This window comes from Puntigrus tetrazona, chromosome 6 (assembly GCF_018831695.1).
Source record: "Puntigrus tetrazona isolate hp1 chromosome 6, ASM1883169v1, whole genome shotgun sequence".
In the NCBI taxonomy this organism is placed as follows: domain Eukaryota; kingdom Metazoa; phylum Chordata; class Actinopteri; order Cypriniformes; family Cyprinidae; genus Puntigrus; species Puntigrus tetrazona.
This window is the reverse complement of record NC_056704.1, coordinates 21,852,415-21,879,841: the sequence shown is the minus strand read 5'-3', so window position 1 is coordinate 21,879,841 and position 27,427 is coordinate 21,852,415. Positions and strand designations below refer to the sequence as shown.

The window sequence follows — 27,427 nt, the reverse complement described above, 5'->3', positions numbered from 1 at the left end:
ACCTGTGTTAACCCTCATATCCTTAGCCCTTAGCTGTATAAATGTCATGTCAGAGAGTAAGAGAAATCGCTTTACAGTAGTTCCATGCTCTCATGGCGCTGGTCTGTATTTAAAAAAAGAAGAAAAAAAACGTATAATCCAATTACAGAAAAAAGGAATAGAAAGAAGTGGGGGAGGTAAGCTCAGAAAAGAAAACAAGTGCAGCTTTTTATTTATCTTTTGGATGATCTCCGAGGAGAGGCGCGCAGGGCATTTAACGGCGGCGGTGACAATGCCTCGTCACACGCCGCCAGACCTTTTAGAATGTGTTTTGAAAGTCTGGCTGCTGGACATGTAATTTTCTGGTATCCAAATCTGAAAGAATAGATTTCATGATATTTAGTATTAAGTACAATTTTCTTGTGATATCAGATTTGCTAGTGATTAACCCTAGCCTCTAGATATTGATGTTGGACATTTAATATAATATTAAAACTATACTGCTCATAATAAAAACATTGCATAAGCGGTTTCAGTAAGAAAAGAAAGCTGTATAAATGTCATGTCAGAGAGTAAGAGAAATCGCTTTACAGTGCAGCTGGTCTGTTTATTTATTTAAATAGTGATTTCATTAGAATGTGTTTTGAAAGTCTGGCTGGGACGTTTCTGGTATCCAGAGTGAAAGAATGCTCTATTCAGCCCGCGCTCTTGCCTGTTAACATTTAAATAGTGTAAAGAAATGCACTGCCTTGTTTGTTTTGGGATAGGAACGAAATACCGCTGCCTTGGTATTAAGACTGTGAAAGCTATGTGTGTGTGTGCGCGCTTTGTGTACTTTGTTCTTAGCTCAGCAAAACGTGAGGGCAGGTCCGAAAAAAATGTCTAGACTCAGACAGGCTGACATTCAGCAGACTATGTAGCGACTCGCTTTGCCTCCAGAAGCTCAAGTGACCCACGTACAAGCCCAGATAAATTAGGTTTCGCGTCTGTTTGCATGTCGGAAACCGCCGCTGTTTACATGAACGTGGACGTGCAAAACAATGGGCGAAGCCTGCTTGTAAGCGAATTACAAAAATCACTTTCAGGTCTTCGGGAATAGTTGAAATGAATCAGGTTCTGGTGAGCGAGTGAGTAGGAGAGCAAGAGAGAGAGAGACCTCGGTTCAGTCACCTTTTTGTCAGGCCTTTGTAAACAGCTGCATTTGTCTCAAAGTGAGTCATGCAATTTTCCTGTATTTCAGAGCACAGACAGTGACTTGGAAAATCATGTGCACACACCCTAAAAACAAACACAAATGGACTCAATATAGATATCACAGCCTGTCCTCAGCTCTGTCTCTGATTCCTGGTCTCTCTTTTTCTGCTTTCTCCTTTTCTGATGCGATTGTCCTCTTTCGGTTCAGCGTTTTAAGGTTTGAAAGTTTAATAGAAAAAAATCACCCAGAAATTTTGGAGAATGTTCACTCTGTTCTTTTGCCTTTTTTTTGACAGCGGGTCCATACAACTTACTGGCTATGTTGCAAGGGCCAGATTTACTATCGGCGTGCTCCAGAAAGTCCTCCTTTAGCGTAAAAACTACTGTCAGGATTTACTGAAGACACAAAGTAGGAAATTGGCACTGAAAAGGTGCGGACACTGTTATTTACCTTGATGAATATGCATTTGTAGGAGCTTGTTTTTTGATCAGTAAGTTTATGGGAGGAGATAAAATTAGCTATGATTTGCATTTGTCAATTCACTGGTATTTGCGTCGTTATAAAACACACAAAGAAGGTCTTAAAAAGGCAATACTTTGCGCAGCTCTTGGTAGATTTCGCTGGTATTTATGGAAATTATGATGATCTTTAATGTTCACCTTGTCCGTAATTTACGTACAGAATTTTTCCCTCCCATTGGTGCTTTTATGGAAATGCGCTCTAACACTAATTTGCCCTGTTTAGTAAATTATTATAAAATAATATAACAGCTTAGCTGTGAATTGTATGTACAGTTAAAATAAATAAATCTAAAATCTTCCATCTATTGTCAAATCGACTACTTTTATATTTATGGTGCTTTTTGTCATTTTTATCTTTTACCGTCACTGTATTTTTTATTTTATGCAAAGAGGAAAATTGTTTTTTTTTTTTTTTTTTTTTACACCGCTCTACAATCTTTTTGTGCGGCGCTTGTCAGAGGACACTGGATAGACTTGCTTCCTTGACCAATAGGAGAGAAGAGGAGCTGGTCACAGCCTATGAGCTGCACTCAATCTCTGCATAAATTAATATGCTAACGAAGCAGGAATGTTCATTTATGACCCCACTGCAGAAGTAGCCACAGATATGCTATTTAAGCATTCGCAAACCGATTAATGGAATGGCTTTGCTTGGTGGTAAATATTCATGTGCTCTTGTGTTTTTGGTGAAGTGAGGAAAGAGATGGTCCATTAGATGGACTGAAGAGGCGTTCATAATGACCACCAGGGCCTTTTCTGTTAGGATTGGCTTGGTTTTAGCCAGGAATCAGTTGGAGTGTGTGATTCGACAGCCTGTACGATGTAAATGTGGTCAAATAAGAACAACATTTTGCAGAAGTCCTCTTCAGGTCTGCTTTTATAAATGAGATTGTTGATATTCATGTGCATGATATAATTTTTTTAGCCATCATTGTCATGTATGACCAAAGATTTTTACTGGATTCTAGGTCAAACACAAATATTTTATTAAAATGCTAATTATATATCTAGGTCATATATCAAAACTTTTTTTTTTAAGAAATTTTAAAATAACTTTAAATCATTTGTACTTTAAGGAAATTAATACTTTTTTGTAGTAATGAAAAAAAAAACCCTGATAAAATAATAAATAAGTGGAAATAAGTGGCATTTTAAAATATATTAAAATTGAATATTTAATAGTTTTAGTTTTAAATAGAATATTTAAACTTTTAATAATTTAAATGATCTGTGATGACAATTAGCTAAATATCACTCTTTTTTTAATTCAGAATGTGTCAAAATATGTAACTAATTATGTGTATTTCAGGATGCATCAATAACATTTGAACATTGTTTGAGCGAATTAGTGAACTGGTGAATTTGAAAAGTGAGTTAATTAGGTCCAAAGCACCAAAATTGCCCATAGTTGATGAAACACCTTTACGCAAGAACTTTAAAGTTGTTGTTTTTTCCATGTCTGTTTCTTTGCTATTATCTTCAGACAGTATTTAGCCCATGTGCTCATTTAGTTGTCTCTCTTGCCGTGTTTCCTTCATAACACACCCATGAAGCCGATCATCTCAGCAAGTTCCCAGAGCACCAGAGTGCTGGTTCTTTTCCTTCTCCAGCTGAGTCTAACAGTATGAGCGTATTTATTCACTCCCCAGGCCTCCACCACCCCGCTGCTCAAAACACCAGCATTACCTCCAACTTCATGCATTCAGTCTGGACTGTTATCGATTTAGCAGCACATTACGGTGCTAAAAACTGAAAGGTAACTGCTGTTGCGCGTCTCTCTTTTTCTCTCCCCCCCCCCACCCCTTCCGTTCTCAATGCAAAGCGTTCTCGTCATTAGGACGAGAGAACATTTGTCTAAATGAGCGTGAGGCATTTCAGTAAACTCATTTAGCACCTGAGACCTTAGCAGGTGATTTGAATAAATGATGTTTAGCTTTTTAAGCTGAAAAATTCATTGCCTGTCACCAAGAGCTATTGATTCATAACAGCAGGGATGACGTGTTAATTGAAGTCTAATGAATTAGAATGAGAGAAAATGGAATCGGCACAAGATAAGAGGAAAAACACATATGGTCTTTGTAGTGGCTGGTGTTTTTAGTCGCTGTAAATGCTGACCACCCACCTTAACAAGGGAGTTTAACAGATAATTGATGCAGGAACATGGACCGGCTGTACCAATGTGTTTTATCTGTGCTCACTTTACCTGAGATAAACAGAATCACTCTGCTCAAACGGCCAGCCACTGTTTTGACTGCCAAATGTAAACTGCGTATTTTTTCACGTTCGGCTAAGCTTTCATGCTTTTATTCAAATGCCCAAGGGATGCTGGCTTATAGTATCTTTCTCAATAGTCTAGCATGAGAATATGCTCTTAGAGTATATTGAGGCTGTAAATGTCAGCTTGTTTGCCTCGCTGGCTTTTAGGAGGAGGCACTTTTATAAAAAGGCATTGTGGCAGATAATACTATATGATACTTTGGAACTGAAATTCATGCAATATGGATTTATGTTGTATTTCACGGTACTTCCAAGAATACCATCGTAATGCGTATTGGCAGTAGTATAACACCATGCCCAAATATGATTAAAGCTTGTCTCCCTCAAGACTGGATTAATGCAGAAAATTTCTTACAGAAATAAATTATAATTTTAAAAAACATATAAAAAAATAAATGCAAAAGAGACTTTTTTTAAAAGAAGATAAATAAAGGTAGTTTAAATGTCCAAAGAATTTTATTATGGTATGTTTTGGTAACTAATCTATTTTCAGCAGTGGATTTGTTAGTAACTCTACTGTACAACTGTTGCTTGATAGGTAAAGTTTAACCCTGAAAATGGATTAATAAGGGCGATGAATCACACATTTCCATATTGTAGTTAATAGTTAAAAAAAAAAAAAAAAAAAATTCTGTTCTCTCAAGTTGTGTTTAGTAGATGATGTTCTTATTTGGTATGTCCACGATTGAGTCCTCATTAGTTTGTCTGCACCATCAAAATAGCTTACCAAAATAGCTTACTTTTAATGTCATTTTGTACTCGCAGAGATGACTGATGGTTTGTGACAGCTGCAGTAATTTTACATCTACAGTTTTCCCTCTGTGCTTGTTGTCTCTGCAGGGCAGGGAGGTTAAACGCGGCACTGGAACTGAAGACGGCCACAAATAAGCAAGTCCTCGGAGAAGGTAAACAAATGATTAGTTATTAGACTCCAGTGGAGTGGTGTATGAGTGCGGATGCATGCGTGTGTGTTTTTGTAGACTACAGAGGGCAGGTCTTGTGCTATTATTCTTTATCTAGTTTAATGAATCACTTGATTTGTTGCAGCTCTTGTGTTTGTATGCTTTTCTCAAGGTTGAGAGAAAAGAAGAGGTCATTTATTTTTGTCAAAGTTTACCGCTAAACAGGACTGCTTATTTGCCTAACCACACAGGTCTTTTATTTCCTTTGTCTCTCATGCTTCTTGTTTTCAAGAAACAATTTGGTTTTTATCAGTCCTTGAGTTGCTAAGATATCACTTGAAACTGTCATTGTCAATTATTTAGACTTTTTTAATTATCCAGGTACTATAATAAGGATAATATAACCAGTAATGGCACCAAACGATGTGTGAAATGATGTTTGGTTTCCAAACAGGTTTCCCAACCTGTCTGCTTCAGAATGGAACGGCCCTAAGCGGCTGGCATGGAGACCGGAGCAATCCATAGAGTAAAATAGGGGTGTTCGCACATAGTATTAAGGCACAGGGTGTGAGGGATCGAGTTTGTGTGTCTGTTCTATCTCTAACAGAGTGGACAAGGAAGGGACTTCCCATCCTTTCCCATGAGCTCATGCTTACAGACACATTCACACACACCCAAATTCGCAAACCTAGTTCACCATGTCTTGTTTGTTTTCTCTTTCTGTTTTTCTTACCATATACACCTTCTTAAAAAGCTACCCTTGCCTTCTTTCTGTATCATTAGTCTGTTGACCTCACACACACTGTAAAAACCATATAGCAACCAGTATTTTTGTCATTTGTCGTCTTTTTTTCGGTAAAAAGAATATGGATATTATCACAAGAATGATGCTGAAGAATTACATTAAGCTGATTTTGATAACTTTACAGACTTTTTAAACTTTTTTATAATCATCCTACACATTGTTATAATGCAAAAAGACTTACTTGTATATTTAATTCAGTTCACTTCTCGACAGAAACACGTTTATTTCTGTGTGGATGCCTCATACAGTCCTTTCCCCACTCAACCACACTTCCATAAGTTAAAGTAAGTGTATATCCACTTAAACTCTGAGTACATTTTTAGAGAGCTAAACAGCAGGGGAAAATATGATATTTGCATGCTGTGTGGCGCCTGCCAAGGGCTAAATTGGAATGCCTCTGAAGATCATACACTTGATTATTTACTTTATTTGCCTCATCCTCTCGTTTTACGGCAACCACAAAGATGGAAATTCTGAGGTAACACCAAATGAAAAGTTGTATATTGATGCATGTTGGGGCGCAGGGGTGGATTAGGGTCCATGTAATAGCTCTTCCGAGTACATTTTATTGCTTACTACAAAAAAAAATGTAATTCTGTGTATCAGCATCAGGTTGAAAATTGCTTTGTATTAGCATTAGCATTTGGTAAGCCCCTAATTCCCCTGTTTCTACAGCTGAGTGTGTTTCTATGCATTTACAAGTGCTTCCGATTCGTAGGAGTTCACTTAAATCTCTTTTTCTGCCAAAGCTATGAACATAATAAACAAGCCAGCATGGCTAAAGCGCCACACGGGGGAGATTGCTAACGAGAAAGTTAAATGCTTACGCTAGTCACACAGTTGTTTATGCGCCCGTGTGCATAACTCCAGAGAGGTTTATAACTCCGCTGTAATAAAAAGAATTTTTAGAGCGGTAACATCTGAAACGAATGAATTAGTGCCAGCTTCTCTTTTTTTGTTAATCATTAAAGTGTCAGCATTTTTCTGTATTGTAGAAGTGTGTGTAATGATAATACCTTAGAAACACAGTATGGACAAGTACAATAATTACAAAAAATAATACCATTGCCATGGTGCTATTTATTTTAGCAATGCTTCTATTAAATAACTGTTGGCTAAATTATGACATTTTATGATTGGAAAAGGACAAAACGTGGTGGAACATGTCCAAATTACTATGTTTTTACACTAGCTGCTTTTTCTTCTAGGTTATATATATATCTAATCTAATTGTGTGTGCAATTAACCTAATTCATAGTTTTTGTATGGACAGCAAGTGAGTTTACAATGGCACATATCGAAGATATTGCTTTGGTTTTTGATTCATGCAAAAGTGTTTTTTTTTGGATTACTTTGGTGGCGCTTTAGGCTAAGCATTTCTAAACTGATTCCAAATTCATTTATATATTAAGTAAACTGAAAATCTGAGAAAAGGAAAGGTATTTGGCTATTTCATCTAACATTTCTAACAGATGCTGCTCCCAGTCTCTACTCACTTTAATAAAAGTTATTTAGTAGAATAACTGTTTATTTACTTGAAAATACAGAATGCTCTAAATGCTTAGAAAATGACAATTACAAATCCATTATATTTGTCTTGGTATTGATAACTGAATGAATTCTGTTCTTTAAGAGGGGGAAAGGCTTTGATATAGTTGGTCTGCCGCTGCGTCGGAGCGAGTCTTCGTGACAGAATCTTTGTACTGAATGGAAGTGATGGCAGTCAGGCAGGCAGCAGTCTCGGCTTCTGTCAGAGGAGTTGTCTTCAGAGAGATGAAAGGGAAATCTGTCCACAAAAACGCTCTGCGAGGAGTGTGTGCGAGAGTGTTTGTCACATATATCACAAAGCTCAGTTTGTCTCCTTTTCATCTGAAGACATACTCTGTTTCTTATTTCTTTTTTTGCATCACTTTTCAATTTCTTCATCCAACTCAAAAGAGATGACCGTATTTTAAATGGGTCAAATCGAACGATAGAATGATTATAGACTTTTCTTCCAACATCAAATGAACGCATTTGCTTCTTTTTTTTTTCTTAAGTAAGGTTGTGTGTTTTTTTTCCCCTCTAGTCGTTTGTTTTCTTTGTACTAGCAATGCAAATACACCACACGGTTGAACTCATTTTTGTAAGACGAAAGTGAAATCATTAGCACATTGTTGAACATAAGCAGGTAAGCCATACAATATGGGCTTAGTCTCAGCTTGCCTTCCTTAAAAATATACCTTACAATGATCAGATTATGTTCATAAATCATAATAAGCTTCAAGCATTCACTAAAATTTAAAGTACATGTCCTTAATGACTCACATAGGTTGATGTTTATTGTTCTCTATCCAACATTTGTTATATTCATGGTCAATATCATTTTGGCAGTGCCTTGCCGTGGTATTTATTTGAGGAAGCAAAATCCCTTTTAGGGATGAAGCACCTGGGCCTGGCTGCTTAATGGAATAGCTTTAACATTAAGTAAATAAACAGCTTGCATTTGAAAGGTGTGTGTGTGTTTGTGTGTGTGTGTGTGTGTGTGTGTGTGTGTGTGTGTGTGTGTGTGTGTGTGTGTGTGAGAGAGAGAGACAAAGAGAGAGGGGGAGTGTATTTGTGCTGTGGGGAGGAAAGGAGATACGCCTACACTGGTTAGCTGAAGTTTTGTTGTGGCTTTTAAACTCTGTAATAAGAGTTTGACTTTGGACTTTGTTAAAGGTGAAGTGTGTAATTTCTGCGCCACTTTTGGCACCAAATGGAATTACAAAAATATTGTGTATGCAGTAAATGTAATGCACGGAAAACATTGCTTTTGTTGATGATTTAGGCAAAGGTTTTTCTTAAGTACTAATTTAATGGTGTTTTAAGTAAAGCTTTTTTCAAACTAAATTTAGATTTCCGGGATGTCTTCATTTCTAAACGGATTCAAAATTCATTCTTTCTTCTGAAAATAAAAAAAGTGTTTTTTTTTTTTTTGTTTGTTTTTTTTAGCTGACCCTTTAATACGGCTGGGATGGTATAATGTTAATCTACTGAGTACAAAAAGTATTCTTTAATTAAATATTCTAATAATAATATATATCTTGTTGAGAATGTGGGCATGTAATGTTAGATGAAGTATGAGATTGTATAAGGATTTTTATTATTTGCATTGTTTCATAAGAATTAGGGGGTCTCAGTTTGCATCCCTGGATGAAAAAAAAAGCCCTGCTTTGAATGAAGAAATGCCTCTCTTTTTTTGAGCTGCATTATCTAATCTTTTGGGATGAACTATTGTATCATTCTAAAATATATCTTCAGTTAATTTTATTACATGGACAAAATAGCATGCACTTTACTTGTCAGATTTTTTTCCCTCATTGTAGACTGAAAGCTAATTCAACATATCAAACAAATAAAGTGAGCAGGCACGTTAAAAGCAGATCTGTTTACTCTGTGTTTTGCACCAGGTCGTGGACCGGCCGTTTTAGTTGTTATTCATAAACACAGTCCTCCCAAGCTCGGGGAGGGAGGGAAGGGGGGGAAAGAAAGAAGACGTGGAAAAAAAGAAAAAGAAGCAAAGAGCTTAAGTCCAGGACTGAAAACAGGAATGACAAACACCATTAGCTGAAAAATTTCCATCTCATTGCAACTATGTTATTGTTTACTTTAGCATACACGTCCTAATATGGTTTCATCTCTGTTAAAACAGTGCAGAAGGAAGGCCAGGGCCCGGCCCAGGTAGAGGCCTTTAAACTGCCACTTAGACAATAAGAAACAAATGTCACAGGCCTTGCCTCTCATTATTACATTATTCAACCTTACCCACGTCTCGCACGTGTTTGCTAATGATATTTAGGCTTTTTGCCTCGCTGGGTTTTTTGGTCTACAGGCGCTCATATTTCATCCTTCCTTTTGGAATGGCTTCATTAACACCGGTGTGTTTGCTGCATTAAGCAATTTCCTATTGAAACAGGAAGCTGGGGCCGCCATTTCAAGAAAGCCAGTAGCCAATAGCCAGTTCTAATTCTAGAGGGCATTTGCTTAGACAAAAAATTTTTCTAAATGTATTGTGTTTATATATATATATATATAAACACAATACATTTAGATACATAATTATATATATACACAATATTATATATATATATATATATATATATATATATATATATATATATATAATTTTTTTATGTTTGGAATTATGGTATTTGTCAATTATCAGCAATTATCTATAAAAATATTTGTCATAAAAATTATTGTCATGAAAATCTGATTATACATTTCTTAATGATCTATGTATATATGAATATAATTATATATATAATTTTTTAATATTATTATTTATTTATTTTTAAATAGTGCTTCTGTTCTTTGTCTTGTGTATCTCTCTCTCTCTCTCTCTCTCTCTTTTTCAGTCTTTTGTTTGTTGTGGTTGCCTGTTCACTGGTTGCCTGTGTTTGTCTTGTTTAGGTATATATCAGCAAGGGATAAGGGTTGGTGTGTTTCAGAACAGATTAGTGCAGTCACAGGTTGTGTCCCTCCTCTCTCTGCTGCACCCTCATACACGAGACTCCTCAAGCGCTAGCCGACCAATCAAGCTCTTTTATTCTCTTCTCTGATTGGTGAGTATCTTTAGGACTTTCATTCTGCCCATGTCTGTAACGCGTGTAAGAATCCTTGCGATTTAATGCAGGTTTTCAGAACACATGGCTTATATGGTTTAGATTGAGCCTTCATCAAAGGGATGATGAAGAACGCTAATGCCAAGAGAAATGACAGGACATGGATACGGCTCACAGCGGAGGAAAGGGCCCTTAAAGGGTAGATCTCTCTTCGCCCTCTTCCTTGTAGGTTAAGGATGTGGCCGGCCTCACCTCAATCCTAAAATCCTCATGCTTATGATATTTACTCAGCGTTATCTGCAGCTGTAGATGAATGGCATTCTGGGACATTGAGGAATGTTGAAGGTCAGCCACTGTAACCTTAGATCTGAATCAGGCAGACACTTGAGTGCAGGCTACACCTTATCCATGGCTATATTGTCATAACATGGCTTTAAATTGAGATTTTTGTGGTATTATTCTCAACTTAGTTTTTTTATTATCCTTTTCTTCCTTTGCATTTATATTTGCAAGTTTATCATGTCCTCTGTTTCTTTATATTGGAAGTATATTATATAAATGACTAAAAAGTAGAGTAATGTTATTTAAAAATAATTAAATAATAATTTTTAAAAAATGTACAATATTAAATATTTTGAAACCATATAAATGCTTTTAAATTTATTTTTAATGGGTGTTTATGTCTAAACATTAATAATTAGTATCCGTGCATTCATTGATCCATCTCAATTTTACTTTACCTTAACTATTTATTTATTTTGAGAATTGTTGAAGAAAGATGTTTAATTAAATAGGTTAGTAGTCCAAAAACAGATTAATTTTTTTAAGCTAACTGTTATATATTGTAACATTATACATTATTATGGGGGTTATTTAATTTATTTAATTTATTATTATTTTTTTTCAGTTTTAACTAAAAGTTTTACTCAAACAGCTGCCTTTCTCCCCTGATGTTCCACAAATGAGACAGTTTTTGCTTTTTCTAGCAGACATTTGTGATACAGTGACTATATGTTGCTGTGAAGTGTTTTGCTCCTTTCAGACTGAAATAAATAGCTTTTGATTAGGTTTGGTTTTGTGAGTAATACCATACGATAGGGACTCATAGATTGAGTTTTGGTTCTTTTATTCCAAACACTGTCTGGCTCAATCCTGCCTAATAAGTGCAAAGACAGATAAACTATTGTCACCTCATGGAATGGAGGCGGATAGGACATAAGTAATCCGTATTGATTTTGACATTACAATGTTGTAAGTGATAACTACGTTAACAGGCGCTATAAAACCGAAGCCCTAATTAGGCCGTATTTCATACTAACCATTAGGTGGGCTTTTAATTCAACGATGATAGCAAAGTGATCAATTTTCCTTGCATTTTGTGCTTTACGAAAAGCACGCACAAAGCCAGCTTTGTCTTTCAGGCAAATAGGGAGCAGCATTGTTTTTAACCTTCTCTTAATGAACTTTGTGTGGCGGCTGTTGTTTGCAGACTTCAAGGTCGAATTCGTAGAATGGCTGCGTGCTTTTTGTAAACATGTTTACATGCAGACATGTGTAAATACAGTAAATGTGTACGGCTCAGAGAGGCCATACCGGTTTACTCAGTGTTGTTTTTTTTTCTTCTGATAGATAGTTTTAGCACCTCATGTGCACACGAGTCGGTTTGTGCAAATGTCTGTGTGGCCAGGCCGCTCGTGCACCTGCAAAAAACTATAGTTTCACAACCCCATAATGATGCTTCTGCTCGCAATGAGCATCTGTTTGTAATCGCGAGCCACAAGCGATCGAAAAAAGAAGAAAAGAAAGAAATAAAAAGGGCAATGAAAGCAAAAAAGAGAAGAATGCTTGAGCAGCCGTGGTATTAAATATGAATTAATGGAATGAAGCCTATGCACGGCTGCAAAAAAAAAAAAACAACATTAATAAAATTTATGTTACTGGCGCGTAGGTACATTTGGACTTAGTATCCTTTAATTAGAAGTGAGATATTAGCATTTCATAGGGATTTACACAGGGAAGACGCTGCCGCAGACAGGAGCACTTTCATTCCGCTCTGTTCTGCATGTAATGAGCGGTGTCATTAGTTGATGGAGAGGATTCTGCCCTGACTCTACCTTGAAAGGCACGTCATTTACATACTTCTTAGCAATACGGCCTATAATGGATTCCTCAATGAATAAAATAAAATAGCACTTCTTTAAATTTTCAAGAGTAATGTGCACAGGCTCTGATTCGTTTGTTGGTGTGGTTTGGCAAAGTCAATCGAGACCAAGTCCTGGGGGGTGGGTTGTTGGTGAGGAGAGATTGACTTATGTCTGAGAGTTAAGACCTCAGATTTTGCTCCAGGAACGGAGAAGTGCGTCATAAATTCGGAATGAGATCAATAATGTGGTGACATGAAAGACTTCAAAAAAAAAAGAGGAATGCATGACACGAACTGTGTTTTTTGTGATGGTTTGATGGTTTTTTTTGTGGGATGATTTGGGTTGCAGCGCTGTCATTTCTGGTGCAGTTGCTTTCGGTAAACGGCAATAGTTAAATGTCATTATTCATGATAATTCAGCTGGAAAGTGGAGGTGTTTTCCTTCCCCTTTTAAATGTAAGTTTATAAGCCCTCAGATGTCATCCCACCCCCATCTCTCTCACATATTTCTTTCACTTTCTCCCCCTCTCCCACCCGTCGGATCAGCCGTGAAGTGATTTTGTATTTTATTGATGAGCTCCAAAGTGGCAAGTGTAGGAAATGGTACCTTTGATCAGAGCGTCTCTAGGAAATGGAACCTGAGGGTGTGAAGTCTGCCAGGTAAGACGCATCTAGCCTCTGAAAGCCCCTCCCTCGTCACGTTTGAGCGAGACAAAAGCCCTCCTCCCAGATTCCCGCCACTCGAAAACACATATTTGTTTTGGCTGTTTTCATTCCGAGTTACATGAGCGCCGATTACAGCTTTTCATTAGCGAAAATTGGGTATTTGTTTTAAACTTTAACCAATCACTTTGATATGCTAATTACGCTGTAATTTAATTTGAGTCCCATAATGATGATGCCGTTATTATGGACATAAATGATGCAGTTAAGCAGAGAGTAATCTCATTTGCATACTGTACATGCCAGTAAATTAAGGCCTTTCCTGCTTGGCTTCAACTTTAATTTTCCACTTCTTTTCACACAGCCTCTCTCCCAGCCCTCCATCTAATAACAGGCCTTTGCGTGTTTGATGTGGAGAGCCGCTGTTACGCTCCGAGTCTAGTCACAATATGTAATACATAAAGGGGGCTCGTTAGCACACTGAGTGTGCCTCTAAGATGCTGCCATTAATAGGAAGAGGTGGGTCTCACTTCAGGCTTTTTTTTTTCTTTTTCTTTTTTTTTTTTGCAGATACTTTTTTTTTCCCGCCTCATATTCTTTTTCTCCTGGCCATCTTTTTGTATTTCCACTTTTTGTCAGCTCAGAAAAGAAAAGCAAAAAAACATTAAAGAACTGAAGCACAACGCTGGTTAGTTGCCCATGCGTGGCGCTGATGTTTTGATCACGCGAAGAAGACTGATTGGTTTAAAGGGCGATTTGTGTGCCAGTGCATGATTCATGGTCACGGGACGAGCAGGGTGCACGTGTTTATTAAATCCCTTTTTACCCTATCACGTTTATGTTGACGGCTCCTTAATGCACTCGCAGTAAATCTTACAGTGTCACTGTCTTAATTCTCGTAATTGATTTCCTGTTATTTATGTACATTTTATGTTGTGTGTGTGTGTGTGTGTGTGTGTGTGTGTTTATATATATATATATATATATATATATATATATATATATATATATATATATATATATATATATATATATATATTTTATGAATTTTAATTGCTTGAGTGTTGGAATTGAAGACTGAATAGAATACAAAAATTAGAAGGCTTAAACATAGCTACCTAGTTTCTGCTGGTCAGTACAATTTATATTTTAGAGCTTAATAATTTGGAGTCTTAAGAGTAGCTTTATTGAGACATGATAAATCAAATGCTTTTCCTTAAAAAATAAATAAATCTTTTTTTGTATGAATGTGATTTCTTTTGTAATTTTAGACTGATTGCCAAAAAAGTCTGTCTCTCTCTCTCTTTCTGTGGGTGGAGGGGATATTTTATGGACTTAATGCTGACAATACAATTGCCCTTCAGCGCGAATGCTTTTCCATTTTGTACCATAAAGAATATTATTTTCCTGCCAGCCAATTTTCTCCGTTAGTCCCTAATTGGCTCCATAAATCTGGTGGCGTGGAGGGTGAGGAATGTTTCGGTGTCGCAGAGTGTAATCCTCACCCTTATTTACCAATTCATTAAGATTCATTGATGCAGGATAGGGTGAGAGGAAATGACAGCATAAATCAGGGTTCCAACATAATGACCCTAATCAGCTGGGAATTGCAGAAAATGGCATGATGAACTATGTCCTTGCGTTAGTGCCCACTGTACGTTGTCATTGCGCTTGCTTTATGGGTGGGACGCATCTCCCTGACACGGACTGTATTTAACACAAAAAAAGAGTTGTTAAAAAGCCGATTCCATTAAAGCGCTCGTTGGTTTCACACAAGGTCTTCTGCCGTTTACCCCTAGCATGCCCTTTACCTTTGGTTTAACTGCTTAATGGAAGACAGGGCACTCAAACCCTTTCTTGAAATGAAATATGCCTCTTAAGCACAAACCTGCCGCCTGACACCAGCATGACGGAACGGATACCGTATGTTCCTCATTTTGCAACACGCATTTTGTAGCAAACATTCAGAAAGATATTTCGCTTTTGAGCATAGCTCTACAATTTGGCACCGGCACCTCACAGCTGTGCAATATCCCTTTCTCGATATTGGCTAAGTATACAGGATGGAAACTATACCGAGCGATGCTGTGGTTGATTGCGGTGAAGAATCTTTGTTGTATAAAACTATAGAGAGGCCATGTGATTTCTAAATGTTGCAAAGTAGTCTTCGGGGTTCCCCTGTGATTTCTGCTTTTGTTCACAGACGTGGACTGTGATGTCAACGTGTTTGTGCACAAAGTTGTGCATGCAAGCTCTGAAAATCGCTGAGGTCTACAGCATGTTTATGCCTGATAAAGCCAAACGAATGTCGATCAGCGTGACCTGTTGTATATTTTGTAATCAACGCTGTAAGCGTTTAAAAAAGCGTGTTTATAGAGTGATTGTGTTAACATTTTCTTGTCATGTATTGACAAATCAGAAGGCAATTATGGTTGTTATTAGAGCTTTTGATAATAATTTCTCATGTAAAAACTTCAGATCTTATTTGCACAATCTTTTTTTCTTTGTACAATTTCAGTCACTTTTATATTTTATTGTTTTGAAGCTCACTTAGAAAGTTTAATCTATGCCTTATTATTGTTATTATTCTTGTCGCATTCAAAATGCTTTTAAACGCAACACAAAAATGTAAAATGTGAAAGAAATTAGAGTGTGGTAGATTATTTATTTATTATGAAAAACGATGAATTTAAATTACTATAAAATACCACTAAAATTACAGTATTTTTAAAGTAGTTAGATTTTAGATAAGTAAATTTAGTGCCATCAAGCATTTAATTAATGCTGTTCAATCACATATATTTGTATTTATGTATTTACGGTCATTTTTAACAAGCAGTATGATGTTGTTACGCTCTTGGGCCTGTAAAGCATGCATTGAGAATCCAGGTTGCTCTGCTTGGCTGTAGTTATGTTGTTGCCTTTTTCCATTAATGCCAATTGACACTATGGCAGTGCAACTGGGTAATTTACCCCCAAGATAATGTTTCTAATAATACAGGCCCTCTCATGGTTTAGACTGGAAATATTAATTAGACAAAGTTCATGGAGGCTAAACTCTCCCGCCCCACAAATACGTGTTTGACACATTTCCTCTGCGAAGAAAGTCCACGTTTTTTCCACCCACGGAGCGCTTTCTTGCTCGAATTTCGAGTAACAATGATTAAAAATATATGACACACTTTTAAATAATATTAAAACAATATGCACTTTGGCCAGTCCCAGAGGATGCGGGAGATTGAATGCCTTGTTTTCTTTGCCGAGTGCACGCGGCTGTTTGACAGTTCTAATTTGTCCGTTGTGCTGTGGGGCCTTTTGAGTGAAGGCCTCCTTCCCCACGGCTCGATGCCTCACGGTGAGACCCAGCTCACGGTTACAGACTCTTCTCTGCCATGCTTGTGCTCTAATCATCACAAGCTGTCTGTGAACGATCCCTTCAATGTCACTTCTGAAGGAGAGCCACTCAGGAGTTTGGCGTAAACCGCTCATGACTGTAGTTCCACATCCCAAAATTGGCCTTTCTATCCTGGTAGCGGCTACATTAAAACTCATTAGACTTTTTCTTATTTACTTTGGTCTCTCCTGGCTGTTTCGCTAAAAATACCATGGCCTGCCTTACTTTTTGTGCGTTCCATCATAGTCTTTGCGCAGCAGGGTTTTAAACGCCGCGCAGACTTTGTCGTCAGTTCGGAGGAGGAGGCAAATTGTTTTGTGTACCTTTTGAAATTATACATCTATTTAGCCTCTCTGCTGGAGTTGTCTTCTCGGTTGACGGCCTCCTGATTGTTCATTTCTTGTTCATTTCTCTAGCTTGTAGTGTGATAATGGGTTCAGATTTATTTGAATCATTGTGCGCAACATTACAGAGCGCCTGCATCGGTTAGCGGTGATGGTCTGGTGATATGTTTCAATCTGGATTTCACGCATAAGGATCTTATTACGTTCTTCTTGATGTGTAATAAATATGTGTTTAGACCCCTGTATCACTTGGTTTTGTAGCTCCTCAGAGCGGTAGTAAATCGATTTGGAGAGTTAAATGAAATGAATGTGAGAACGGTTGGACTGAGAAGGCAGGAAGTTGAAAAATCAAAACACTATGCTGTTAGGAAAGATTAAAAAGAGTGTCTGCAATGCTTCAGTTTCAGGACTTGACACACACAAAAAAAAAACTACATTTCTGCTCACCCTAACGGCGCTTGATGAGTTAATAATGAAGTATGCACATTAAAGTTGTGGGGCTGTATGGTTGATTTCCTGTATGGCAAACAAGTCTGCATTCACATATAAAGTGAGAACATGAATGGCCTGAAACATTATTCCAATTCAAAACATGTCTTTTTTTATTTCAATCTGTTTTAAAAATGTATATTTTCTTGTTTTTGACTGCCGTTGCTGATACTATGCTGATTTGATGTGACCTTTCCTGTTATTGTTAATTGTAACAGTCTTAATATTTAGTGTCGAAGAAGACAATTTGTATCATGTCTTTAATATTACCGTTGAGCGATTTAATGCATCCTTGCTGAAAAAAGTTCTTAAAAACGTACTGACACCAAGTATTTACAGGTAACGTTCAGTATTATATATTAGAAAGAATGTCCATGCAGCCAAATGCCCCAAAAAGCACCATAAAGTGGTCCGTACAACTGTATTCCAATTCTTCTGAAAGTGTACATTTGCAATAACATGAGAATAAGTAAACTATGACCCCTTTTTTAGGTGAACTATCCTTTTAAGAGAATAGCTGTTTATGTGTACACCGCCTATCAAATACTTATTTTTTACTGCCTTAGTCAATACCATTGTGAATGTTTACAGTACAGTCAAACTCGATGCTTTGTCATTGTAAATAGACAAGAACATACAGCCATAATTGATATTTTCCAAGGACTAGTTACTGAGTAATTGACTATGGTAATGTTTAACAGGTTTTACAAGTTCCTCGCTGCTGTTTTTTAGCGGAGGCAATAAGGACGATGCTGCGTGTCTGTTTGTATTGGACGTATAGGAGAAACGTGAGGTCCGTGAGATCCGGGCCTGTTGAGCGACATCCCCCTTCCCCTTCTATTTAGCATTCACATTGGCCGTTAGCAGCTGTAGCCCACCCGTACTAATGCTTCTTTAAATGTCAGGAGAATGACTGTTTGTTTGTCTTGAGATTCTCCTCCAACTGTTTATTCAAGACGGGCTGCATTTGCATTGACCTTGCTGTCCATACATGCTTACCCGCCTTCTTCCATTCTTTTTGCCCCATCGCTCGCTCTCTTTCTCTGGAGTGTGTTTACATTTCGGCTCGCCCTCTGTGTAACCTATGGGATCTGTTGATCATTCCACCTGGTTAATGTTAAATTGCTCTTTGCGAGAAGATGTGTTTGTTCATAAACAGAAAGAAAAGGCCCTGTTCCCCCTTGTTTACGTAGTCATGGCAGCAATCAGTTATTAAACAAATAGCGAGCTTTGTTTGTATGAGCTGCTGGACCGGCATTAGCCCTACAAGGTCTGGAAGCAAACTGAAGAAAACACAAAGAAAAGACAAAACCCGTCTGTCCAAATGTGCCGGGGTTTTGTTCTCAGAATGTCGCCACAGTAGTGTGGAGATATGTTTCTGGCCTGGAGAAGCCTGTCGAGATTAGAAGGGCTGTTTGGTCTCGCAGTGAGATCTGCTTTTGGCAGAATGTCATTGCTGCTGTCATTTCCTCTATGAGAGGGCGACGAGCAATCCTTTTCCACGAGGGCGAGTCACTAGCTCTGATTGTGCCGACATGTGTGAATGATGCAAAGTTGTGCCTCGAGGCGGAAGACCCACACCGAAGGTAACATGTTGCATGATATCTGGCTAAGATATGTAACAGACACTTTTGAGAAGAATTAGCATCCATGTTTGATCTCTGGCAGATTTAGTAAACTTACATTACACTTGTGTTGTTGTTGTTGTTGTTTTGTTGTTGTTTAGTTTGTCTTTGCCATCATCTAATGTTCTAATGCCTAATTTAAAAAGTAAAAATTTAACTATTAAAAAAATACCATTAGTATGTAATGTTTTTTTTTATTATTTAATATTTTATTTCATTATTATTATTATTATTTATATTTATTTATTTAGACAATGTAGAGTAGTTAAGATTTAAGTTTTAGTTTAGAGTTAAGTTGTCCATTTAATGATTTTTTCCAGAATTTATAGTCAGTGCATGTGATTTGACGAATTTTAAATTTGGGTTTATGTCTAAATTTTATAGTCAAATCTCATAAAGAATATTTGCTTTTAATGTTATATATTATAATGTTCTGATGCCTAAATTCGCATATTTTTTACAATACCAAACGATATGGAATTATTATTATTTTTCATTTGTCTGTCATTAAATGTAACATGTTAAGAAATATCAGCCACAGTTGGTATAACCGTGTCCAAGTTCCAATTAAGAAAAGAAAATCATTAAAATTAAAATTTTATTTAATTAAAAGTATTTAATTTGCTTATGTGTCAAAGCTTTAGGTAGTACTGCGTGGTTTTATAACAATTTCTAAAACCATTTGGGAGTTGAATTTCATACAAAGCTAGATTTCCGCCTATATACTTTTACTGTAATATAAAAATGTCTCGTATCATGATGTAAGGTCATAAGGTAATTTTGCTCACACCACTATCCCTAGCCAAAATACAGCTGTCTGCATTACTCATCAGGAATCCTTTGGGGAAAATCAGAAAATCTCAAGATGCTCTCACACCTTTTCATACAGATCATTGTGTTGTCTAGACGAGCAACAAGGTTAAACCTAAACAACAGTGTGATCACGGGTTTTGTCGTCCTTATTGTGACTACTTATCTGAAGCGTAAGAATGTTGTGCTTTTGTTGGGCGCTTGTGTAAACAGGGGTGGTGTGAGAACACAGGCTTGTAAGAGCAGGTGGGCATTCAGAACTCACCGGAATGACAGCACCTTTTTAACGATGGAGTCTGCTTTCCGGCCTGGTGCACGGCACACAAACACGCTCTTCATAAACACGCTCAGAGTCAAATCCAGGGAAACGATAAATAAGGGAGAAAGTGCTTGATTTTCTGTATTTGCTCATGCTTTTATGTAGGCCGGGTGGGGTGCGTGTGCTCGCAATATCAGATGAACCGAGCAAAACGTCAACATACACGTATTCTGACCTTGTTGTATTATCCGTTGTTTGTTCCAAACACTTGTTGTGTTTAGCAAGCAAGCGTTTTGTGCGGAAAAGGCGCAGACATCTGATGATAGAGGTTTGTTTGGTAGGTGCCTGCATGCGGGGCTTAATCTCAGGAAATTTCATTATATTGAAGTTTCTCGCTAAGTCTTTGTTTTCTTTTTATTTAAAGCCACGATAAACACTGTAAACAAACAAATCTGCTTCTCGCGAACCCTCGGTGGTGTTATATGCGCTTGTCTTTCATTCGTGTTTATATTGCATCCAAATGCGACGCATGAAAATCGCAGCTGCACTTTTTGTTATCAAAGTGAGGAGAAATCTAAAGCTGGAATTGTAATGATAAGAGACTAAAACAATAGCTTAATTCATAAAGCCGCTGACATTATTAATGCCCTTCCGCCAGGTTATTTTTTTTCTTCCATCTATTTGATATTTGTGATGGATAACGGCATTTTCTTTCATCCTTTTTTTTTTTTTTTTTTTGTTCGCGATATTGCAGCTTTTGAATTATTCCGTGGTGAAATTTAATGAGAAAGTAGATTTATGGGTTTCATTTGTTTGTCAATTCCAAATTAATTGGGGTGTTAATTTTAGCTGGCCCTCTTCAGACGTGGATGCAGGCGCGCGCATTACTTTGCATGGGCGTTGCAGCTTCACGCCTTTTATTGTGGGTCACTAGTTTTGCATACATTAAAATAGCCCCGGCGCATTCTCATGATTACTTTTAGAGATGCCACGCATTCAAGAAATTTACGCCTTCCTTTATAATTATGAAAATTTAGCACGGAATGACAGTGCATGCATAATAGCCATTATCACCTCTTTATGGAACACAATGAAAAAGGAGAGAGAACAAATGAGACAGTAAAACCTAAAAGAGACAGAAAGAGAGAGAAGCTTGCTAAACAAGCCACATCTTGTTTGTGGGAGGACTGGGTACTTGGTCCATTTGTCTCTAATTGAAAGGATGATTTTGAGTATGGAGCAGTTTAGTTACACAAATATGTTATATAGTGTGCTCAGGTGTTTTTGGAGATAAAATAAATATGGGATGAAAGGGGTAAAATATAAATATGTTTTGTATAATAAATATATATATATATATATATATATATATATATATATATATATATATATATATATATATATAAAATTCTGTATATAACTTTTTCATATATAACTTCATACATATATATACAAACACATTTTCTTCTATATTTATTTCCTAATGATTCTTATTGTTTACAGTACATCTGCTTTATCAAAAACAGACAATAGAAGAGCCGCAGCTTGCCAGTGGTCCAGATGGGTCAATGCCCAATGTGTTGGTCTGCGTCTACACAGTCACCTCTCCTCAAACCTGGCTGAACAATTATAATGCGCCTTTTATTACTGTCTGAGAGGGCAGCATTATAAATCTGAATTCTTTTCAATTTTCACCTGCCTATGTGATTAGCACCCGCTGCTTTAAGGGCATTCATTCTGCCTCATATCAATAATTAATAAGCTAAGTTAATTTACTTCTGCCCGACTTGGTCAGCTTCATTAAGATGGTCTGAAACAGGGCTACGAGGCACTTCACGCCAACGAGGGCTGCGCGTAATGCAAAAGATATAAATCTAAGTGTCTGTCTCTGGGACAACGTGAATAGATCAGTGTATTGAAGGAGAAAACTAGATTTTTGAGAGTTAGTTGGGAAGCATTTGAAGAACAAAAGCCTTTTTGTGCGATGAATAGGCATCATTAAAGTCTAATGTATTATTGGAAATACTCTGGAAGGACATCGAATATTTTCAGGTTTGTTTATTTGTGTGTGGGCCCAGGACTGGTGGCGTTAACTCAACACCCAGGATGCGAACGTTTTGCCGAGAAGTTTTGAATTGGGCCGATTTGTAATCCGACCGACTTCTGCCCCTGTTTCCATTAAAAAGCCATCGGCCTGTGGTTCTTCTGGGAGCAATGCAAGTAAATATATCCATTTCACTTGAACAAGTTTTGTTTGTGAGCGAATGTGTGTTTTCTTGGGCTCTCTGCTGAGACGTGACCGAGGTTGGGTTCCCATCCCATTTGCTCTGTGCTGTTTCTTCATTCTTTCAGGCCCAGCAGAAAGAAGAAAGAAAGACAAACGCAAAAGGACAAATAGCTTCTTTAAAGCTCGTGACCTTTTCCTCCTCTGTGATGTGATGAAAGTTACAAGAAATAGATGTTAGTGTTAAAGTAAATGTTTCATCATATTTTTAGTTTATTATTAGTGTTATTGCACTAGATTTATGCTTGCAAACAGTGCAGCACAGATGAGGAAAGATAGGAAAAGTGATGTTGAGCAGGACAAAAGGTAACTGTCTTTTGAGGAAATAGTTTTCAAATAATGTTTTTGACACTTTTTTTGTGCTTCTGCTGCAGGTTTTAAGTCATGATGCAAGAGTCGGGGACAGAGGCGACAAACGGAACGGCTGAATCAGAACGGGCGCCCACTTAGTGTGTGGAGGACACCAGAGGTTAGATCCAAGAGTGCCACTCCTTCCTGTGACATCACAGCGCCTGAGCCTCACTAGCTTCCAGCAGCAGCAGGTCTTTTCTTTCTTTTCACTCAGTCCTTCTATCATTCGCTTGTTTAATCATTTTTTCTTTCTTTCCTTGCACCTTTTTTATTCTTTTTTATTCCTTCAATTTCTTTTCTCGTTTGCTACTTTCATCTTAGGTTAATTTATTAGTTTCTTTCTTATTTCATTTCTTTTTCTTCATCTATTCATTCATTCATTTATTAATTAATTGCTTTTTTTTCTTTCTATTCATCATTTACGCCATTATGTCCTTTTCTTTTTTTTTCTTTTCATTGTTTGTTTGTTAGTTTTCTGTATCATTTTCTCTTTTTCTCAATCTTTCTTTGAGATTTTGGTTATTACTACTTCTTCCTTCCTTTCTTTTTTGATGTCCTTCCATTTTCTAGTTGTTTATTTTGTTTCTCTCTTTCTTTTATCAATTTAGATTCCTCCTTTCCTGCTTTTTTTACTTCTTTCCTTTTTCTTTCAGTCACTCTTTTCTTTCCTTTCTTCCCTCCTTTTCAATTTTTTTATTCATTGATTTTATCTTTTGATTATCTGTTCGTTGTTTTATTCCCTCTCTAGCTTCTTTCATTTCTTCCTTTGTTTCTTAATTCACTTATTCCATCCTTTATTCTTTATGCCCTACCCATGTTCCTACCTTTGCTCTTTTATTCTTGCACCTGTCTGTTATTAACGCATGTCAACAGCATCCTTCTCTCCCCTCTTTAAGTGCTTGTAAATATTTAATCATCGCACTTCTCTTAACCAGAGTACATAAACACATTATTATGATTATTTATGTATATTGAGAGCGGTTTGAATTTTTAAACGCACTAAGTGCTCTTTCTGTGATTGTGTTTTTGGTTGCCAATGTGTTTATCCCGGCAACTCCAGCATCTGCATTCAGGTGAAATATTTATCAGGCATGTTGCAGTGGACAAATGCATAGGTGCAACGGAATTTATGGACAGTCGTGTATGTGCTCGCATCCATCCGGATGCCACAGACTTCACACTGAATCGCATTGTAAACACCCCTAACACTCAGAGAACTTCTTTTCAAAGCATCGGAGTGTGGAGTGTTGTAGCTGTTTTTATTATAAACCAATAGCGCCCTAAAACATCCTCACTCACACTGAAATAAACAGACGAGCTCTCTTTGAGTGCTGCATTTGCCCGACCGACAGCGTGTTGAGCAGGCCAGCATTAAAAAAGATCAGCCAGTCGTGAGTTATCTGCACCCCACGGCATGATGGGAGATGTTGTCGGCGGGTTGTTTGGTGGGGATTGGGAGCCTCTGGAAGTAGCTGTCTGTCGTCGAAGTAACACGGCTGTCGTTAGGAATTGAAGAGCGCAATGCCTTGGTTTTAACAGCAAACGGGACAGTTCTGTTGATTTGACTGGTTTGAAAGAAGAGAACAAGACGAAACTGATTTGTTTTGGTCTTATTTCACAGAAGGGATATTGATTTTGCATTCCTGTTTAATTTGGTAAGATGTTGGTTGTGAATTAGAATGATTATTTTAGATTACGATAGGAATAAAACCCATTTGACATCTTGATTTTCCTTCAGTCTGCTTGAGAGATCAATCTGTAACTAGAGTATATCGCCGTCAGTCAATAATCTGAAGCATCTGTGATTGGCTCGCTTTTTTCTCTTCCTGTCCTCTCTGAATTGCTTCAGTCTGTCGGTGCTTCTCGGACTTAGCGTGATGTTGCCAGTCTGAAAATCACAAGCATACTTTGAATCCATTACCGTGCAGTCGTCACACAAAACCATGGATAAGATTTCAATAACTGCAGGCCACAGTTGAGTAAACAGTTGCACTGAAACTTAATTCCTGTTGACTTTTGCCTTCATTCTGTGCCAGGGGGCTCAATCTGATTCACTCGGCTGAGACAACAGGGTTATGACTCTGACGCATGCAAGGAAATGGAGAGAGAAAGAAAAGAGAGGAGATAGAGGCTGAACGCCAGGGTGGTTGACCTAATCAGGGATGTGCACTCTGACACTTCAAAAAAATAAAAAAATAAAATAGTACATTACTTGTAGTTTTATTAAGACTGTGGTGAGTGGGAAGGAACCATCTTTTCCTTTTTTTCATACTTGTTTAAGGTCACCAAAGTAACTACTTTAACAGCTTTTTCAGAATAGTGCAGTCTAAAACTACCATTAAAAGCTATTTTTCTATGTGGAGCATAGTTTCCATTTAACAGAGGTCATCAGATGGCAATTTTCCAAGTTAATATGATTCTTTAGGGCCTTATTGAAAAATCTATAACATTTTATAAGATTTTTCAATGGTAGTCAAAACCTCCCACAATTTTTACCTTAGAAATGGCTTCGCTCACACTGCCCCCTTTTTGTGCATGTCCTTTAAATGCTTATTTGTTGGGAACTTTGATTTGCAAAGATTCATTAAATAAAATAAAACTTAATTCTTCTGGATGTGAAACTGGATTACAAATAATTTTGTATGAACAAGGTGAACCAACAATGGACCCCTCTGACTATCGATAAAGAAAAGTGTTCTGTAGAACTGTAGAGGAAGTGATTATGAAGTCATTTTAGGTGTACTGCTCCCCTTAAGTTTCCTTAAGGCAGCTTTGAATAGAGCCAATATTCTAGTTCAAAGGCAATTTAGTTTTTTCATCAATTTTTATCATTGCAAACCAGATCTTTGTTTTAGTTTATGCTAATTGACAGCTTTACAACAGATCAACCTGCTTGTGTTGTTCACATAGTACATAAAGTGTGACCTTTTAATTTTCCAAAAGCCCAGTTTCTCCTCTGACAAGCTGTGCGGTTTTATTATCTCTCAATTTATAAACCCCTCGACTCCTTAAATACACGTGGAAAACAACAAACCTGGAGGGGCTGACATATCATCTATCCTGATTAGTCGACATAACTGTGGAAAGACAGTGCTCATTAATAAAGACGAGATAAAATAATTGTAATCTGTTTGATCATCTCGACCTTGACAGGGGAATTTATCTTCTCGAACTAGTCAGATTTGGGGGAAGTAGACCATAAGCTTCATTTAAACATCTCCATTAGGAAGTCAAACCAGTGCTATTACCTTATATAAAAGAGATGTCCCTAAATGGGAGTTCTCAAGAGATAGAATAGAGCTTTTAGATTCAAATAAAGCCACCTCAAACGTCTTTTATCCTTGTACCTAAAGAATTTAGGTCCACTTTAAATGGTTTATGCGTATAATTCACAAAATTAAAGGACAGACCACCCCCTGTCAGCATTTATGCAAAAGATTTACATTATGGCAGCAAGCGCCATCTCTCCAATGACAATTCCATCTCTTGGTCTGTGGTCGACAAGATTAGGGAAAAACATGTATGCGTAACATCCTTATGATGTAGCAGGGATGCAATTCAAGAATAAGCAGTAGAGAAGAGGTTTAGGGCAAATATCAAAAGAAATATGAAGAATGTTGATTAAACTTATTTGATCTGTAAGTATAGTTATATATACACATCAAATTATATATTGTGGTAAATTGCAGTAATTGCAATATAGTATGTGTGAGTGTGTGTGTTTAATACACATAATATATTTGTTAAAATGTATTTATATGTAGGCCTGTATGTGTATATTATATTTTTATATATATATATATATATATATATATATATATATATATATATATATATATATATATATGTATATATATATAAAATGTATAGTATATATATATATATATAATATGTATAGTATATAAAAGTATGGCTGATGTAAAAACACATTTTCTTGATGTATGTATACATGCAAAAAATATAAATAAATAAATAAATATATATATATATATATATATATATATATATATATATATATAGATTGACAGTCCTTTTGAAAACACATCTTCATAATACGACATTTAATATTTAAAAGTTGGTTAAGTGTGTTTTTGTATAGTGTCACACAAATGGCTATATATGTGTTTGTGCTTTTTTTGCATGTCAGCCATCGCTCATTGCAGGCAGCGAGTGCACCCACAGGAATTTCCCCATTCACAATACAAACATCCTTCCATGGTCACACAACCAACACAGCGATCTGATAAGCCTCATCTCTCATGTGCTCTCTTGAGAAATATGACACAATTGTAGCCCCAAACCTGGAATCGTACTGGCCTATATATCTGATCTCACACAATGTACGGTACTGTCAGTGCAACTTAAAGTGAGAATGCCGCCAGTTGCGTACTGATTTCGCGTTCCATCACAGGCTGTTATTCGGGCCTCTTCAAAGACCGTTGAGAGTCTTGTCTTGCACTCCAGCGAGGCAGAAAGAGAAGTTGTGGTTTTCCAGCAACATCTTTTGATGAGGAAGTGAAGATGATCTTGAGAGATAAAGATTTAAAGTAAATAAAGCCGGCCTGCTTTTTATGCAAGAGCAAAACATTTTTTGGTGTTTTTTAGCTTTTTTTTTGCTGCTGCTTCTGTAACAGGAAATCAACCTGTGTAAAGCACACCAAAATAGCTGTGCAACGCAGGATGTTGTCGCTCAGTTTCTGATCCAGCTCAGTTGGGTAGGATCATCCATCTGGGAGCCTCTTCTGATACCCCCTTCCTTCATGCATTAGTGTGATTAAACTGTAGAATATAGTTGCGAAT

At 37.0% G+C, this 27,427-nt stretch overlaps 1 protein-coding gene across 8 annotated transcripts in view; it reads left to right on the top strand.

The window, feature by feature from the left end:
• The window catches only part of foxp1b (forkhead box P1b), a 529,351-nt gene that overhangs the window by 45,294 nt on the left and 456,630 nt on the right, over positions 1–27,427 (top strand). For 7 of the 8 annotated variants that reach the window (XM_043241991.1, XM_043241990.1, XM_043241986.1 and 4 more), the window contains one exon: positions 4,813–4,877. The gene's annotated coding sequence lies outside the window, so the exon portion shown is untranslated. Of the gene's footprint in view, positions 1–1,469; positions 1,605–4,812; positions 4,878–27,427 lie in introns of those variants that run through there. The other variant, XM_043241982.1, reaches the window with a different exon arrangement.